Source organism: Mirounga leonina, unplaced genomic scaffold, assembly GCF_011800145.1.
Source record: "Mirounga leonina isolate KUSES-001 unplaced genomic scaffold, KU_Mleo_1.0 Mir_82, whole genome shotgun sequence".
Classification (NCBI taxonomy): Eukaryota; Metazoa; Chordata; class Mammalia; order Carnivora; family Phocidae; genus Mirounga; species Mirounga leonina.
The window spans coordinates 18,599,022-18,617,712 of NW_023270825.1; the positions used below are offsets into that span (position 1 = coordinate 18,599,022).

At 35.0% G+C, this 18,691-nt stretch overlaps 1 pseudogene; it reads right to left on the bottom strand.

The window, feature by feature from the left end:
• Window positions 1–1,558: 1,558 nt before the first annotated feature.
• On the bottom strand, window positions 1,559–1,890 carry LOC118002498 (annotated as a pseudogene).
• Between the last annotated feature and the right edge of the window lie 16,801 nt (window positions 1,891–18,691).

The window sequence follows — 18,691 nt, forward strand, 5'->3', positions numbered from 1 at the left end:
CATTTTAAACAGCAAAAAGCATAAAATTGCTGAAAGCTTTGCACTAAATAAACTGGAAAACAACACTTGCTTACAGTTGGAGAACTGAAACAGGAATGTAGAGTGTAGCCATGTTTAGCTTCGGCTGGAATGTGCAAGTGGGACAATCAAATTTTTCAGTCATGAATGACTGTAAATGCTCTGCAAGTGCTGATTTTGGGATTACAAAGAACTTTTAGCAAATAGGCAAATTTGCAAACACGGAATCTGCTATGATTGGGGATTGATTAAAGGTGAATATATATATATATATACATATACATGTATATATATATGTATATACACACATATATGTGTGGGTGTGTGGGTGTATACACACACATATATAAAAGAATGAGTAGGGAGAGGGAGGATAAGGAGAGGAGAGGGAAAAAAGGAATTGTAACTGTGGAAAAGGTAATTCACAGAAAGTTAGTATTTAATAAAAATTAATATGCAGTATTAGTAAATGTAAATCAAAGCTAACTTTCAAAATTAACCTAATTGTTTATACTACCATATGTTTTGAAAGTAAACTACTTATTTGAAAAAGGATAATGCATTATATTGTTATTATAATCTCTGAGGATATTCTTATGTGTCATTATATATTGTTACCTAATATGGTTATTTAGAAACTGTTATTAGGTAAAAGAGGTGCATTAATTGCTACTGTATTCATAATAGCAAAAATAGTATAATAAATCTTACTATTTAAGAATGGTCATATTATAGCATTGTATGAAGTGGAAAACTATGCTACCAATAAAAATCACAATAGGAAAGAATATTTAATAATCGGAGTAAATGTTCAATTCAAGTAAAGAATCAAAATAAAATATTCTAGGGATATATGTGTATGTTTCTGTATCTTTCTTTTTAAGATTCTATTTATTTATTTGAAAGAGAGAGAGGGTGAGACCAGTGAGGGAGAGTATGAGGGGATGGGGGAGGGCCAGGAGAGGCAGAGGGAGAGGGAGAAGCAGACTCCCCACTGAGCAGGGAGCCTGTGGGGCTAGATCCCAAGACCCAGGATCATAACCCGAGCCCAAGGCAGAAGCTTAACTGACTGAGTCACTCAGGTGCCCCTTTATATATATATATATTTTTTAATCTAAAGAACTACTACCCATGTTTTACTTTATTCTGGATGCTTTAGTTGTTCATGATTTTTTTTAAAGATTTTTTTATAGTTTATAAATATTCTGTATTAATACTTTTTCTATAGTTTATACCTGTTTTATAGTTAAGATTATATAGAAACATTAAATTATTTAAAGCTAATAAAGTATTAAAAGTAATATATAAATTTTATTTTTTAATTTTTATTTATTATTATTTTTTTTCATGGACCAGTCTAATTTATTTATTTAAGCCATCTCCTGCCATAAGCAAAGGGATGGAAGATCAGTATACTGGCCATCATTTGATACATGTAAGGAAGGTGGGCTTAAGGCCCCATAGACTTTTCTCGTCCGTGTGCAGAGTCATGGTCCAAACCAGTGCTGTGGTCCCCACTGGGTGGTGGTCCAGGTTCTCTTTATTCATCTTCATAGCCGATTGGAAGTGGATTCACATGAGAGTTATGGAATAGAGTATGATTACCATTTCCCAGGGAAAGGGCTTGGACCTGATACGGAGATGGGGGTGGGCGAGGAACTCAGGTCTCGTTCTCTCCGTGATGCGACTTCACGAAGACATTCAGCATGCTCACACCCACGCCAGGAAGCGCTACAAAGTAGGTGAGAGCCTTCCACTGCGAGCTGAGCCCTCCTCGCCGTGGTCGCCACTGGACATGGACCGCCCCAGCTGTGCCCTGGACCGACCTAGCAGCCCAGACAGCCGGGACACAGCTGCCGCCGCCGCTGCCATTTTCGACCTGCAAAAGTAACATATAAATTTTAAAATATTAGCAATATCTACTGGTGGCTATCATGCAAGAAAATAGAAATTCCCATACATTATCGATGAGTGTCAGAATATATAAACACTTTCCTTTTCTTATTTTTAACAGCATCATTTTATTTATTTTTTAAAGATTAATTAATTAATCAATTAATTAATTTATTTTAAAGAGAAGAGAGAGGGAGAGATGGAGAGAGGGCACGTGTTGGCGGAGGGGCTGAAGGAGAGGGAGAGGAATTCTTAAGCAGACTTGCACTGAGTGAAGAGCGCCATGTGGGGCTTGATCTCTGGACCCTGAGATCACAACCTGAACCAAAACCAAGAGCCAGATGCTTCACCCACTGTGCTGCCCAAGTGCCCCAATAGCATCCTTTTAATGCTAATGATATTTGGCTTATTCACCTATCCTGAGGTTTTGTCTTTTCAGAAATGGCTTTAAATAGTTGTAGTGGGGAAAACAGTATGTCCACAATAATAAAACAGGTCTTCAGTAAGCACAATGTTTGTTAATGGATTCAGTATCCATCACATAATCCAAACCATCCCCTTATGATTATAACCTTTTCCCCCTTGACAATACCCCAGAAGTCCCTCAATAGGGCAACTGGTTCTTAACACTTCTAATTACCTTTTACATGTCTTATATGTGATCTGTTTTGTGGCCCAGATTACAGTCAACTTTGGTTAAAATTACATTAGTGTGTTAATTAGCACTTTGCTCATTACAAGTGAGATTTATTAATAAAAGCTTAACATTTTTTTAAATCCTTGTTTATTTATTATCATAAGTAAATTATTTCCCTTTTCTCTTGATTTAAAAAAATTCTTACTCTGGGTGGCTCAGTTGGTTAAGCGACTGCCTTCGGCTCAGGTCATGATCCTGGAGTCCCGGGATCGAGTCCCGCATCCGTCTACCTGCTCAGCAGGGAGTCTGCTTCTCCCTCTCCTGCTTCCCCCTCTTGTGCTCTTTCTCTCTCTCACTCTCTCTCAAATAAATAAATAAAATCTTTAAAAAAAAAATTCTTACTGACTTCACTTCTCTTAATCTCTGCATACACAAACATATATGCATACATACATAGATGCAGATATAAATATCCATTACCATATTTCTTTCTCTCTCTCTCTCTTTGGTATATGTGTATGTATGTATATATGTTTATATATATAAAATATATGTGTATATATATATATATAGGCTTCTATCAATTATATTCACATTTTAAAATATTTATCTTTACATTTTATCATAGATATTATGTAGATATTTTACTAATTTTTAAAATTATGAGTAGTATAAGACTTTCAGGAAAGTTGCAAAGACAGTAAAGAGACATCGTGTGAACCCCTTATCCAGTTTTCTTCATTGTTAACATCTTAAATGATCATAGTAAATTTATAAAACTAAGTACAGACACAGGTACATTGCTACATTTAGCACACCTGGGGGGGAGGGATTAAGTTGAATATCTTATAGGATACGAGTATTTAGACATACTAATTGGAATTTTTCTATAAAAATAATTGTCTCTTCTACCCCATTTATGTATTTATTCAATAATTTATTTATATCAGTATGGACTAATATATGTTTATTAAATTAAATACTTTGGGTTTTAATTTACTGTTATGCTATTTATTTTGTTGCTGCAATTGCTCCACTGTTGGTCATTGGGAATTCTGTTTATAGTTTGGATTCTGTTTAGTTTGGATCCTGTGTCCCTTTGACAGACCCTCATACTTCTTTACTTTCTAGTACTGAACAATGTTCCAGGCTTGTTTTACTTTTTACGTGCCCCTTATAATCAGGCATATCTTCAAGGAGTCCCATTTCCTTTTGTTGGAGAAGAGCATTTTATTTATTTATGTTTTTAAAGATTTTATTTATTTATTTGAGAGAGAGAATGAGAGAGAGAGCACATGAGAGAGGGGAGGGTCAGAGGGAGAAGCAGACTCCATGCCGAGCAGAGAGCCTGATGCGGGACTCGATTCCGGGACTCCAGGATCATGACGTGAGCTGAAGGCAGTCGTTTAACCAACTGAGCCACCCAGGTGCCCATGGAGAAGAGCATTTTAGAATTAAAATTTCATCAGACAGAGACATGTAATATACTTATGCTACCAGCCCATGTTAACAAAAATATCTATAAGTGCATATATGCCTATCCATATGTATAGGTAGATGGATAGATAGATATGACATGTATGCTATGAATGAGATTATATTATTTCAATTTTCCCTAAGTTCTTAGGAACCTAAGACTGGTAATATGATTAACAGAGCATCAGTATGGTTTTACTCTTTTTTAAGTTTTATGTCAGTAAGTTTTACAAATCCTTAGGCTACCAAAAGGGAGATAACGGCAGAAGGCATATTCTTAATAACCTAATCTATGCAATATGCTACATTTCAAAGAATATATATTATTTAACTTCTTTAATCATTCAGTACATTGGTTGTAAGAGCTTATTCTGTACTTATTAATTTAGTTGCAAAAATCAATAACTTCATGTATCTAATAAAAAACGTCATTGTTTATTTTTTTTGACAAGGAATATTATATGTAGTAACAAAAATAATAGTATGACGTATTATATTTATTATATGTGGATATTAATTATCCAATTAATAGGTTGTGTTAGAGGGGAGCCTGGTTGGCTCAGTTGGCTCAGATCATGTGACTCTTGATCTTGGGGTTGTGAGTTCAAGCCCCATGTTGGGTGTAGAGATTACTTTAAAAAGTCTTTAAAAATATGTTGTGTAGAAAATATATTTACTATTAATATTAATATTAAGTAGTATCAGAAGTGTACATCATGTATTTGTCAAAGGAGGAGGCCCATTAATACTAGCTGAAGTAATAGCATTGGGAGAAACCTATAGCTGATAGCCACAAGATTACAGGTCCATGCTTGCCTAGGAAAATGAGGATCTGCTCATGAAAATTAGATAATTACAAATCTGATAGCATGGGTTTGATGCCAATTTTTGTATATAGATATAAATGCATATTTTGCAATAATTATGTGGATATATACTGTAAGTGCAACTTGAGCATACTAGATAATGTAACACTTTTAAAGAAAGTGTTTTAAATAAAGGGGGAAAATGAAGAATAATTAAAAAGATAGAAAAAAAGTATAGTGATTTATTTCTTCTTCCTAACTTCATCAAAATATTATTTACATACAATAATGTAAGGATATTATGATTAGAAATTTATGCATTCATGTAAATATAACCATAATCAAGATATAAAGCATTTCTATTACCCACAAAAGATCCCTCCTGTCTTAATGTGAGGCAATGCTCTACCTACTGCCCCATCCTCCAGCCTTTGATGCTCTCTGTCACTAAAAAGCAGATTTGCCTTTTCTAGAATTTCATATAAATGGAATCCTACAGTATATGTATTGTGTTTTGACGCTTCCACTGAAATGTTTGAGCCTTACACTCATTTTATCTTTCACTTTTTTCACTCAAGTACATCTGGTTCTATCTTCAATAGTATCCTTCTTCTGAAAACACCCAGACCATAACTTATCATTATAACCTGAAATATTTTTTAATACACAATGTTAAATTTCCAAGATAAATTTATATTATAGATTAATGAAAATTCAAGAAAATTCAAAGGTACAAATTACAAGGTGCAAAGCAAGTATGATATTAATTTTCTCCTTAGGAAATGGTTAATTTTGATTGACTGTAAGAAATTAACATATTTTGGATTTGTCTACCATCATTGGTAACAATGATGAATCTTCATTCTCAAGGGAAGTCACATTAGTGAGTAGAAAAATGAGTCAGCAACTTGGCTTTTTCCATAGTTTGGCTATTGTGGACATTGTTGCTATAAATAGGGGGTGCATGCACCCCTTCGGATCCCTACATTTGTATCTTTGGGGTAAATGCCCAGTAGTGTAATTGCTGGGTTGCATGGTAGCTCTATTTTCAACTTTTTGAGGAACCTCTATACTGTTTTCCAGAGTGGCTGCACCAGCTTGCATTCCCACCAACAGTGTAGGAGGGTTCCCCTTTCTCCGCATCCCCGCCAACATCTGTCATTTCCTGACGTTAATTTTAGCCATTCTGACTGGTGTGAGGTGGTATCTCATTGAGGTTTTGATTTGGATTTCCCTGATGCCGGGCGATGTTGGGCACTTTTTCATGTGTCTGTTGACCATTTGGATGTCTTCTTTGGAAAAATGTCTGTTCATGTCTTCTGCCCATTTCTTGATTGCATTCTTTGTTCTTTGGGTGTTGAGTTTGATAAGTTCTTTAGAGATTATGGATACTAGCCCTTTTTCTGATATGTATTTGCAAATATCTCCTCCCATTCTGTCGGTTGTCTTTTGGTTTTGTTGACTGTTTCTTTTGCTGTGCAAAAGCTTTTTATCTCGATGAAGTCCCAATAGTTCATTTTTGCCCTTGCTGCCTTTGGCTGTGTTTCTAGGAAGAAGTTGCTGCAGCTGAGGTGGAAGAGGCTGCTGCCTGTGTTCTCCTTTAGGATTTTGATGGACTCCTGTCTCACATTTAGGTCTTTCAACCATTTTGAGTCTATTTTTGTGTGTCGTGTAAGGAAATGGTCCAGTTCATTCTTCTGCATGTGGCTGTTCAACTTTCCCAACAGCATTTGTTGAAGAGAATGTCTTTTCTCCATTGGATATTCTTTCCTGCTTTGTCAAAGATGAGTTGACCATAGAGTTGAGGGTCCATTTCTGGGCTCTCTATTCTGTTTCACTGATCTATGTGTCTGTTTTTGTGCCAGTACCATATTGTCTTGATGATTACAGCTTTGTAATAGAGCTTGAAGTCCGGAACTGTGATGCCACCAGCTTTGCTTTCTTTTTCAACATTCCTCTGGCTATTCGGGGTCTTCTCTGGTTCCATACAAATTTTAGGATTATTTGTTCCATTTCTTTGAAAAAAGTGGATGGTATTTTGATAGGGATTGCACTGAATGTGTAGATTGCTCTAGGTAGCATTGACATCTTCACAATATTTGTTCTTCCAATCCATGAGCATGGAACGTTTTTCGATTTCTTTTTGTCTTCCTCAATTTCTTTCATGAGTATTTTATAGTTTTCTGAGTACAGATTCTTTGCGTCTTTGGTTAGATTTATTCCAAGGTATCTTATGGTTTTGGGTGTAATTGTAAATGAGATCAACTCCTTAATTTCTCTTTCTTCTGTCTTGTTGTTGGTGTATAGGAATGCCACTAATTTCTGTGCATTTTATATCCTGCCACTTTACTGAATTCTTGTATGAGTTCTAGCAGTTTTAGGGTGGAGTCTGTTTGTATTTCTTTGGTGTTGATTTTGATCTCTCCTCTTTCATTCATGATTTTATTTATTTGGGTCATTTCTCTTTTCTTTTTGATAAGTCTGGCCAGCGGTTTATCAATCTCGTTAATTCTTTCAAAGAACCAGCTCCTCGTTTCATTGATCTGTTCTACTGTACTTTTGGTTTCTATTTCATGGATTTCTGCTCTGATCTTTATTATTTCTCTTCTCCTGCTGGGTTTAGGCTTTATTTGCTGTTCTTTCTCCAGCTCCTTTAGGTGTAGGGTTAGTTTATGTATTTGAGACCTTTCTTGTTTCTTCAGAAAGGCTTGTATTGCTATATACTTTCCTCTTAGGACTGCCTTTGCTGCATCCCAAAGATTTTGAACAGTTGTGTTTTTATTTTCATTTGTTTCCTTGATTTTTTTTAATTCCTCTTTAATTTCCTGGTTGACCCATTCATTCTTTAGTCCAAGATGCCCTTCAACAGATGAATGGATAATGAAGAAGTGGTATATATATACAATGGAATATTATGCAGCCATCAAAAGGAATGAAATCTTGCCATTTGCAATGACGTAGATGGAACTGGAAGGTATTATGCTGAGCGAAATAAGTCAATCAGAGAAAGACATGTATCATATGACCTCACTGATATGAGGAATTCTTAATCTCAGGAAACAAACTGAGGGTTGCTGGAGTGGTGGGGGGTGGGAGGGATGGGGTGGCTGGGTGATAGACATTGGAGAGGGTATGTGCTATGGTGAGTGCTGTGAATTGTGTAAGACTGTTGGATCACAGACCTCTACCTCTGAAACAAATAATGAATTATATGTTAAAAAAAAGAAGAAGAAGAAGAAGAAGAAAATAGCAGGAAAGGAAAAATGAAGGGGGGGAATTGGAGGGGGAGATGAATCATGAGAGACTATGGACTCTGAGAAACAAACTGAGGGTTCTAGAGGGGAGCGTGGTGGGGGGGGATATGTTAGCCTGGTGATGGGTATTAAAAAGGGCACATATTGAATGGAGCACTGGGTGTTATACGCAAACAATGAATCATGGAACACTACATCAAAAACTAATGATGTAGTGTATGGTGATTAACATAACATAATAAAAAAATAAACAGATTAAAAAAATGAGTCAGCAATTCTGAAAGCCAAAACATGCTACAAACATGATTTTTCTCTAAATCAAATGTAAATTCTCCCAAGCATCTAGCTACTGGTTTGGAAAAAATACAATCTCAGACATTGTTGGAACTGTTTTCCACAAAACTATTTATATCCCCTCACCTGTCCCCCATCACATCACACAACAGAAAGAGGCTATTCCTTAGTGCATGCTGATTTCCCTTCCAGAGCATTCCCTCTTTTTTTTTTTTTACTTTTATTTTATTATGTTATGTTAGTCACCATACAATGCATCATTAGTTTTTGATGTAGTGATCCACGAGTCATTGTTTTTATATAACACCCAGTGCTCCATGCAGTACGTGCCCTCCTTAATACCCATCACTGGTCTAACCCATTCCCCCACTACTCCTCCCCTCCTAAACCCTCAATTTGTTTCCCAGAGTCCATAGTATCTCATGATTCATCTTCCCCTCTGATTTCCCCCCTTCATTTTCCTCTTCCTTCTCCTAATGTCCTCCATGCTATTCCTTATGTTCCACAAATAAGTGAAACCATATGATAATTGACTTTCTCTGCTTGACTTATTTCACTTAGCATAATCTCCTCCAGTCCCATCCATGCTGATGTAAAAGTTGGGTATTCATCTTTTCTGATGGCTGACTTTTTGTCACCAAATGTTATTGCTAGTGTTGGTCCTTTGCATTAACCCCTTTCTCAAATTTTAGGGCAAACTTTACCACTAAGGTAAGGGTTTACTACATGCCATTTTCAAGGGAGTGAATGTTAAGACCAAAACAATATTTCCAATCTTTCTTTACTCACAATTGCATGCCTTATCAATCCTGGCTCTGTCTCAAATCCCATTCAGAGTTAGTATGGGTTTTCTTTGAATTTGTAACTTATCACTCTTATCCAACTTTGTTTAAGCCACTGCTTACTGTAGTGCAACAATTGATCAATCCACTTGGAAGAATATAAGTAAAACTAAATTACCATACATTTATTGAGCAATGAATATTATAACTGATTGATTTTAGGTCATAATAAATAACACCATTACTCATATTTATGAAACATTCTTTTGGAAGAAAGTGGTCAATTTATATGGTAAGTTCTGCAGCATTTTCATTATACTTTTTTCCCTCAAAGTGTGGCATTTTGGGTCAGCATCAAGGTCAGCAAAAATCCAGTTTTTCAGGTGCTCCAAATAAATCACAATGTAGACAGGTCAAATCACATTGACATGAAGATATTTACTTGAACTATTCCGCTTTCAAAGATGTAAAAAGAGTCATAAAGAAATGAGGAATACAATTTTAGGAATTCAAGTTTGTCCCCAACTTTCCTTCAAATAAACCTTAGTTTTTTAAACTAAAAACTAAAAGAAATTTGTTTATACTGGGCACTTTAGTTGGTAAAAATCAACAATTTTATATAAATTAAGTAAATCTCAAAGTTAATAAATAAAATTACTTAAATTATATTGTTTAAGAAATCTGGGAAGAACCATTGTATTGACAATCAAAACAAGATTAAGTAGATCACAAATAACTGTGTTTTAAATGCCTAGAAAAATAAGATTATTTTAAAGATATCAATTATCAACTATTTGATTAAAGACAAGTCACAGGTTATTAAATCAAGAAAAAAATTTCTTGGTCATTAAACTGGGAAAAATTATCTTTTCTATCTGTCACGGGATTGTGGTGAGTGGAGCAAATTATTTAGAATGAGTAACAGCCCTTTTTTTTGTTTGAACAGATTCATTCCTCTTATTTGTATTTATCTGTAACATGTAACAAATGCAAAATCAAATTAAATTTACATAGTTCAGAGGCACCTTGGTGGCTCAGTCTTCCTACTCTTGATTTCAGCTCAGGTCATGATCTGAGGATTGTGAAATAGAGCCCCTCAAGTGGAAATCTGCTTGATCTTCAGCAGGGAGTCTGCTTGATTCTCTCTCTCCTCTTCCTCTGCCTCTTCTCCCTACTTTGTCTCTCTCTGACTCTAAAATAAAATAAATAAATGTAAAAAAATAAATAAATTTACATAGTTCATTGAATTTTCAAATGTCAAAACAAGCCAAAAACATAATGTTACAATTCTACAAGTCATAAGCTATATTTATTTCTAAAGCCTATAGCCCCACAATGTTATAGCTTCTCAAAAAGAATGTGCATAATGTCTAGCAATTATAAATTTCACCTTTCAAGTTGACATTAAAAAATAAAGCATGCTGTCATACAAATTTTTTCCCATTTTGTTTTTTTCACTTCCGATATAATAATAGGATATCCTAATTAAAAGATCTGAAGTTGGCTTTTATCAAAGGCTTTGGTTTGTATTTGGAAACAAAAAGTCTATGTATATTAAAACAACTATAAGGTACCAGTGTGCAAATATTAAAATGGCCATAATCCAAAACACTGATGACATCAAATGTTGGTGAGAATGTGGGGCAACGAGAACCCTCATTTATTGCTGGTGGGAATGCAAGGTGGAACAGCCACTTTGGAAGACAATTTGGCAGTTGCTTACAAAACTAACATAGTCTTACCATACAACTCAGAAATCATACTCCTTGGTATTTATCAAAGGAGATGAAAACTTACACCCATACAAAACCTGCACATAGATGTTTATAGCAGCTTTATCCTTAATTATCCAAACCTGGGAAAAATCAAGATACCTTGATAGGCAAATAGATGACTAAACTGTTATATATCCAGACAAGGGAACATTCTCACTGCTAATACAGACCAAAAAGCTCTGTGAAAGTCTTGGAGGAACCTTGAATTCAAAGGGGAAACCAAAAGAAGCCAATTTGAAAAGGTGACATACTGTGTGATTCCAACTCTATGGCATCATTCTGGAATAGGTAAAACAATGGAAGCAGTAAAGGGATCAATAGTTCTTATGGTGTAGGGGGGAAAGGAGGGATAAATAGGCAGAACACTGAGGATTTTTAAAGCCATGAAACTATTCTGTGGAAAACTACAATTGTGGATATAATTGTTAAAACTAATAGAATGGACCATACCAAGAGTGAATCCCAAAGTAAACTGTGGACTTTGGGTGATAATGATGTGTCAATGTAGGTTTATTGATTGTAAAAAATTACACTCTCATAAGGAATATTGATGGGGGAAGGTTGTATGTATGTGGGGAAAAGGGGTATAAGGAAAATCTCTGTATCTTTCACTCAATTTTGCTGTGAACCTAAAACTACTCAAAAAAATATCTATTTTGGTTCAAATACTCTGTGTAATTTGGAACTTTGGTTTATTTATTTATTTATTTATTTATTTATTTATTTATTTATGTATGTATTTATGTATTTATTTATTTTATTTTTTACCTTTTATTTATTTTTTTATTTTTTTATCACAGTGCTTTTTTTTAATTCTTATGTTAATCCCCATACATTACGTCATTAGTTTTAGATGAAGTGTTCCATGATTCATTGTTTGTGCATAACACCCAGTGCTCCATGCAGAATGTGCCCTCCTCAATACCCACCACCAGGCTAACCCATCCTCCCACCCCCCTCCCCTCCAGAACCCTGTTTGTTTTTCAGAGTCCATCGTCTCTCATGCAACTTTGGTTTATTTAAAAATAGGCATATTGTAGGGCCTCTAATTGTGCTCTTCTTCTACAATTACAACCAACCTTTTGTTTTTTTTTTGTTTTTTTTAGCTTAATATTTTACTCAAATCACAGAGCGATGTTTCCTGCTTCAGACTGGCCATTTCAGAATTTTTTATTTCATTTCTCTATAACTTTATAACCAAAGATTGTGCAGTCATATAATCTCCATCTGAATGATTATGAGCATGACTTCATGTTCACATTCAAATCAAAGAAAATTTGGCTTTCATTCTTAGTTCAGATCCCCAGTTAGGCTAATCTGGATCTGTTCCCCAAACCCATTTTTTGCATTTAGGGTCAAAGAGGGTACTATGGAGATTATATTAGATTTCTCTGTCTCCAGAATTAAGAGTCATTATATACCACAAAGCCCAAATATGCTTCCTGGTTGTGTTAATTTCACATTAAGAGATAACCTTACTTAGGAGGCAGCATCCTTAAGTCCAAGCAATTTCAGAGAAAGAAGCGATGGGAACTACCATCGGAACAAAACTGAAAGTGCCTACTTACAGAAAAGCAGTGATATTATGTCACTAGATAGCACAAATATTTCAATTAATATTAGGGAACCAGAAATATAGATAAAAAGGGAAATACAAATTAAGATTTTACATATAGGGGAGTCTTATTCTCAGACAAGTTAAAACAGTAGGCCAAATTAACCTTTTATGGGGAGGTTTTTCCTAGTTATATTTAAATGTAATAATTGGATTCAGGATAATCAGCACAGACTGATGTGTATCCTGTAAGACTAAAACCAAGATTTTCAACTATACTTCTCATTTATTTATTTATTTATTTATTATGTATGTTAATCACCATACATTACATCATTAGTTTTTTTTATCTTTTTATTGTTATGTTAATCCCTATACATCATTAGTTTTTGATGTAGTGTTCCATAATTCATTGTTTGCTTATAACATCCAGTGCTCCATTCAATATGTGACCTCTTTAATACCCATCACCAGGCTAACCCATCCCCCCACCCCCCTCCCCTCTAGAACCCTCAGTTTGTTTCTCAGAGTCCATAGTCTCTCATGGTTCATCTCCCCCTCCAATTTCCCCCCCTTCATTTTTCCCTTCCTACTCTCTTCTTCTTTTTTTTAACATATAATGTATTATTTGTTTCAGAGATACAGGTCTGTGATTCAACAGTCTTACACAATTCACAGCACTCACCATAGCACATACTCTCCCCATTGTCTATCACCCAGGCACCCCATCCCTCCCCCCCACCACTCCAGCAACCCTGTTTGTTTCCTGAGATTAAGAATTCCTCATATCAGTGAGATCATATGATACATGTCTTTCTCTGATTGACTTATTTCACTCAGCAAAATGCCCTCCAGTTCCATCCATGTCTTTGCAGATGGCAAGATCTCATTCCTTTTGATGGCTGCATAATATTCCATTGTATATATATACCACATCTTCTTTAACCATCCATCTGTCAATGGACATCTTGGCTCTTCCCATAGTTTGGCTATTGTGGACATTGCTGCTATAAACATCAGGGTGCACATATCCCAGATCACTACATTTGTATCTTTGGGGTAAATACCCAGTACTGCAATTGCTGGATCATAGGGTAGCTCTATTTTCAACTTTTTAAGGAACCTCCATACTGTTTTTCAGAGTGGCTGCACCAACTTGCATTCTCACCAACTGTGTAGGAGGGTTCCCCTTTCTCCTCATCCCCGCCAACATCTGTCATTTCCTGACTTGTTAATTTTAGACATTCTGACTCATCTATACTTCTCTTGCAACTGAGCATGCTCACAGGAAGCTGGCATTCCCCTCTGCTTCTCCACACTCTCAAGTCTTTCTTTGGCAAGTCTTCAAATGGGGCTCTTCTGTCCAATGTGACTTTGATTAGGTTGTAATGCAATCTAATTTGGGATTAGGTTAGCATACTCATTTGTCTCTTGCATTAAGCTATACCTTCCTATTTAGCCTTTATTGGTAATAATGGGGATATTTTGGTTCATCTGCTCTTCATTTCTCAATTCATTCAGAAACTGGCCAGGATCTTTAGGCATTCCAATATCTCTAAGGCCAAAGAAAGTGTCTCTAAGGGATAATTCTCAAAGCAAAAAGAAGAGATTTCTCTGGTGAGAATAGAAATGATTTCTCTAAATTGGAGGGAAAAAAGAGAAGATACTTTATGAAAGATATCACCATGGTTGAGACTCTGCCAGGCTAGATGCTCCCAGGAATGTTCAAAGCATCCCAAAGCAGAGAAGTAGAGTGGAATCAATATTTTACCTACTTCTAGGATTGGAGAACAGGGAGGTAACAAGATTACAGAAATGGAATAAATCCTGGTGTGTCTAGAAAGATAGGGTCATTCCCAGCCTTGAAGAAACCTTTGTGCCCCAGCCCAGCACAGATGCATTAGAGACCCAACTGCCCTTTTAAAAATGTTAAAGATGCAATAGAAAGATTTATCAGAGCTGAGGGGGACAAGCAGCTAGAAAGAAGCCATAGCTCACTTGTGGGTCATTATGCCTTTAGATCAAAGACCACATGGGACAAAAGAAGTTCTGGGGGCTACCTGGATGGACAGGTTACCAAGAATCACACAGCAAAACACTCCACCTCCTGCAGTATCTTAAATCCATGAAAGTTCCTGGAATTTAAACAGAGTTCCTGACAAATGTGGGATATATTATAGTTTTCTGAAATGAATGAAAATAAATGTATGATTTATGATTAAGGGCTTAATATGGAAATTAAATTAAGGAAAATAAAGGTATTTTTTTCCTATACACCTGAATTTTATGGAAATAAATTCAAACTATTCTAGAAATATAAAATGAGCTTACTTTTATTCTTTAAAGCCTTATGCAATTTACTTTTCCATATACCTTCACAGAAATGGCTACTATGACCTTCTCCCTTTCCTTCCTACCAAAGTCTTCTCTTTTGGAGACAATCTTATTTCTCTCAATTGTTCCTTATGAGGCATGGTTTTGCAATCTCCGCATTACCTTTTTCTAAATGTATTTGTTTATATTCCTTTTAAAGAGAAGTGCCCTAAATTTCTCATAATAATCCAATCTGGTCTAATAAATAAGGGTAGCATATGACCAGAATTTATTTTGTTTTAAACACTATACTTAGAGCATGTGTAAAATCTAAGATTAATTATCTAGGTTGCCACACTCCACTATGGATTCCCATTGATTTTATCATCAGCTAATACCCTTAGGTCTTCTCCTCTATAGGCTGTTAATAAATAATCCTGTACTCATGAAGATCTTTGTTTAAAAAAATAACAGTCAGGAGTTTATACTTATTACTATTAACATCTATTCTGTTAGACATTAATCCATGTATATATAGTTCCTTTCAACTGGCTAAATTAATAATTTGGTAATAATATGCTTCATCAATGCCTCAATAAGTGTATAACCATTTATTCCAAAAGGCAGCTAGTTGGAAAGAACTTGAAAGGAGGATGGGATTGAATATGGAATTAAACAAAGGACTGACTTTTTGTTGCTCTTGCTAACTTTACCATTGATTTTAGTTTTGTTGTTAGTAGGAGGTAAGAGTAAGTAGAACAGATGACTACAAAACTTTTTGCTTTACTAAAGTGCTGCAACAACCAAGTAAGGACATAATGGTATCCTTTTTCATTATTGCCTAAGAAAACCCTTACGTGAATAGAACATGTCAGAGCTGCATATGACTTTTGGTTCAGCAAATTTGGTGGTGTGGAGGGGGGACAGAAGTTTGGATTTATTAAAACTTGTGCCCGGAGTGAAGAGCTATTTAGTAAAAGATACACATCTAAAAATGTTTTAACTTATAATAAAGTATGTTTTCAATAACTCTGTTGAACTTTCTGGTTCTATAAAGACTAAATCAAATGGCTTCTTTACCCCATAGTATATAAGGACAATTTTAATGCTCACCACTAGCTTTCTCTTCTCCAGGATAAATATTTGCTATTTCTTAAATTTTACTCTTTAAGAGATCATTTCTACATCATTCAGTCTTCTGATTGCCTTTTTCTGGATGTTCTCCAGTTGATGATTACCCAACTCCAAAATACAGAGAAGTGAAATACTTAATATATTTGAAAGCAGAACATTAAGTGCTCAACACGCAAATTTTTGAAAAATAAAAGCAGTCTAGTATAGCACATATCAGTAGTAGGTTTAACTCCTGTTGTATAAAATTCAGCCTTCTATGCATATTTTGTATTCAAATTGCCCAAATTAGAGTTTCAAATCATAATGTTACACATTCACCTCAACATTCTACTATTAAAGATGGAAGGCAAGGCTTGAATGAAACACACTAAAGTAAAATTAAAAACCTTGAACAAATAGCTATGCTGGAAAATAGATTCCCAATCTGTCAGACTTTGCCCATCTAAGTTTGGCCTTATTTACAATCTCCGTGTCTACAAAATGGTATTTTCATGAATGACATCAATGGAATCTATTGAGAGATTTTTTAATGAAAGCCAAACAAATATGACAACAGTGTTTAAATATCTCTACGACAGCTTTCAGATCTCTAAGAATGTGGTAGAACTTTTTCTAAAACTCAATCTGCCATATGGCCAAGGCTCATAGTTTGCTTTCTTTATTTCTAGGAAAACAAAACAAAACAAAACAAAACCCTATGATCAAATATGGTTATTTACCATTAGAAATATGTCAGGGTGCTACATTACAAAACCACTAAGTCACGTATTTATTAATGACAGGGGATCATGCATTGTTCACAAGAGCATAGGATCAAAATGGGAGCCATGCAAGTTCTAAACTATGAAAATGTTTAGAACTTCAATACAACAGCTATTTACTGGCTACAACCTTTTCTCCATTATTTCAGCCTTCTAATCCAAGATTAATTGCCTAATTAATACTTGTGTTCATTCTCAAAATGTTTCCCCAGATGCTTTATTCATGATCTTTTCTAATATAGCTTCAAGTATTAACTCTCTACAGTTTCTTTCCTACATCTCAGAGATGGACCCATTTTCAACACAAAACAAACAATCCCTCCCCTCTCAAAAGATTTCTCCACTCTTAATATAAATATACATAGCTTCAACATTTGGAAGTTAATCTAGCTATATCTATTAAAATTTAAACTCATCATTATTTTGTGCAGAAATTCTATTTCTTTGTTATATTTACATAACTTATAATTATAGGTACCCCTGGAATGACAATGTGAGGAGATCCAATGACCCATTCCATAGTGAAACAACTACAACAAGTGAAAATTATTTAAAAAAAAACAATGATTAAATGTCCCTGAATATTGTCCTAAGAGCATACAGCAAATGAAGAAACATTTGTTTAAGAACACTGTCTAAATCTCAGTAGGAATAGCAAATCTGTGGCACTTGAGCCATGTCCTACCCCCTCCTTCCACCCAAGTCAGACTGATAGAAGCTCTAATCTGGCCAGGTGTAGCAAGAAGACTGGCCTTGTTCTCCTCTCAGTTCCAATATTAGAATATGGATTCCCACTGAGAGGAGCATAGTCAGGATTTAAGTATCATTCAGTAAGTATATTAAGTATCATTTACTTAAACTCTGAGTTGAAGAAGATAGATCTTGATGAAGGCAGCTGAGAGGTGAGAAGCTCCCTCCCACCACCCAGCCCCTACTCAGAGGTTAGAGGCCCTACCTCAGCCATAAGAGTTTGAGAATACTGTGACCCAGCTTCCCTCAGTCTAGTTTGCTAACAAGACAGATGTTATAGGCAGGGAGAAGTAAGATGAGAAAACCAGAGGAAATCAGCCCTCATCAAATGCCCTGAAGAGTAGTTCAGAAACTTCCCAGAGAGATGCAGTTCATAAGAAAGGAGAACTCCAAAGCTTTCCTCAAAAAAAAAAAAAAAAAAAAAATCTTAAAATTCAATAATGAAACAACACAATTTTTAAAAAAATTGGTCAAAGGATCTCAATAGATATTTATCCAAATAAGACATACAAATGGCCAATAAGAACATGAAAAATTGTTTAACATCATTAGCCATCAGGGAGATGTAAACTAAGACTTCAGTATATACATATACATATTTGCCTACACAGAATATGATTGTGTATAGCAACATTATTCAAAATAGCCACAAAGTAGATAAAATTCAAATGTCTATCAACTGCTGAATACATAAATAAAAGGGGTATATCCATTCAATGGAATATTATCCAGCCATAAAAATAAACTAAGTACTGATACATATACCTCATAGATGAATCTTTAAAATGCTATGCAAAATAGAAGAGGGTAATCCTAAAAGACCACATAATGCATTATTCCATTTATATGAAATGTCCAGTTTAGATAATACTATAGTAATAGAAAATAGATTAGTATTGGCCTAGGGCTAGGGAGATTGGACAGGGAATGGAGAGTGATTGCTAATAGATGTAGAATATCTTTTTGAGATGATATAAGTGTTCTAAAATTGATTGCAGTGATGGTTGAACAACTCTGTGATTATCCTAAACATAATGAATTGTAACTTTTAAAGGTAAATTTTACGATATCTGAATTATATATCAACAAAGCTGTTATAAAATTATACACACAGATATGTTTACATTTGGTATTCATAAAAAATAAGTATATGGGTTGGTTAAAATGTTATAAAAATTTTAATATGAACAAGTATTGTGCATCTATTTTGAAAAAGAATGCATCTGAATGTATTGACATGAAT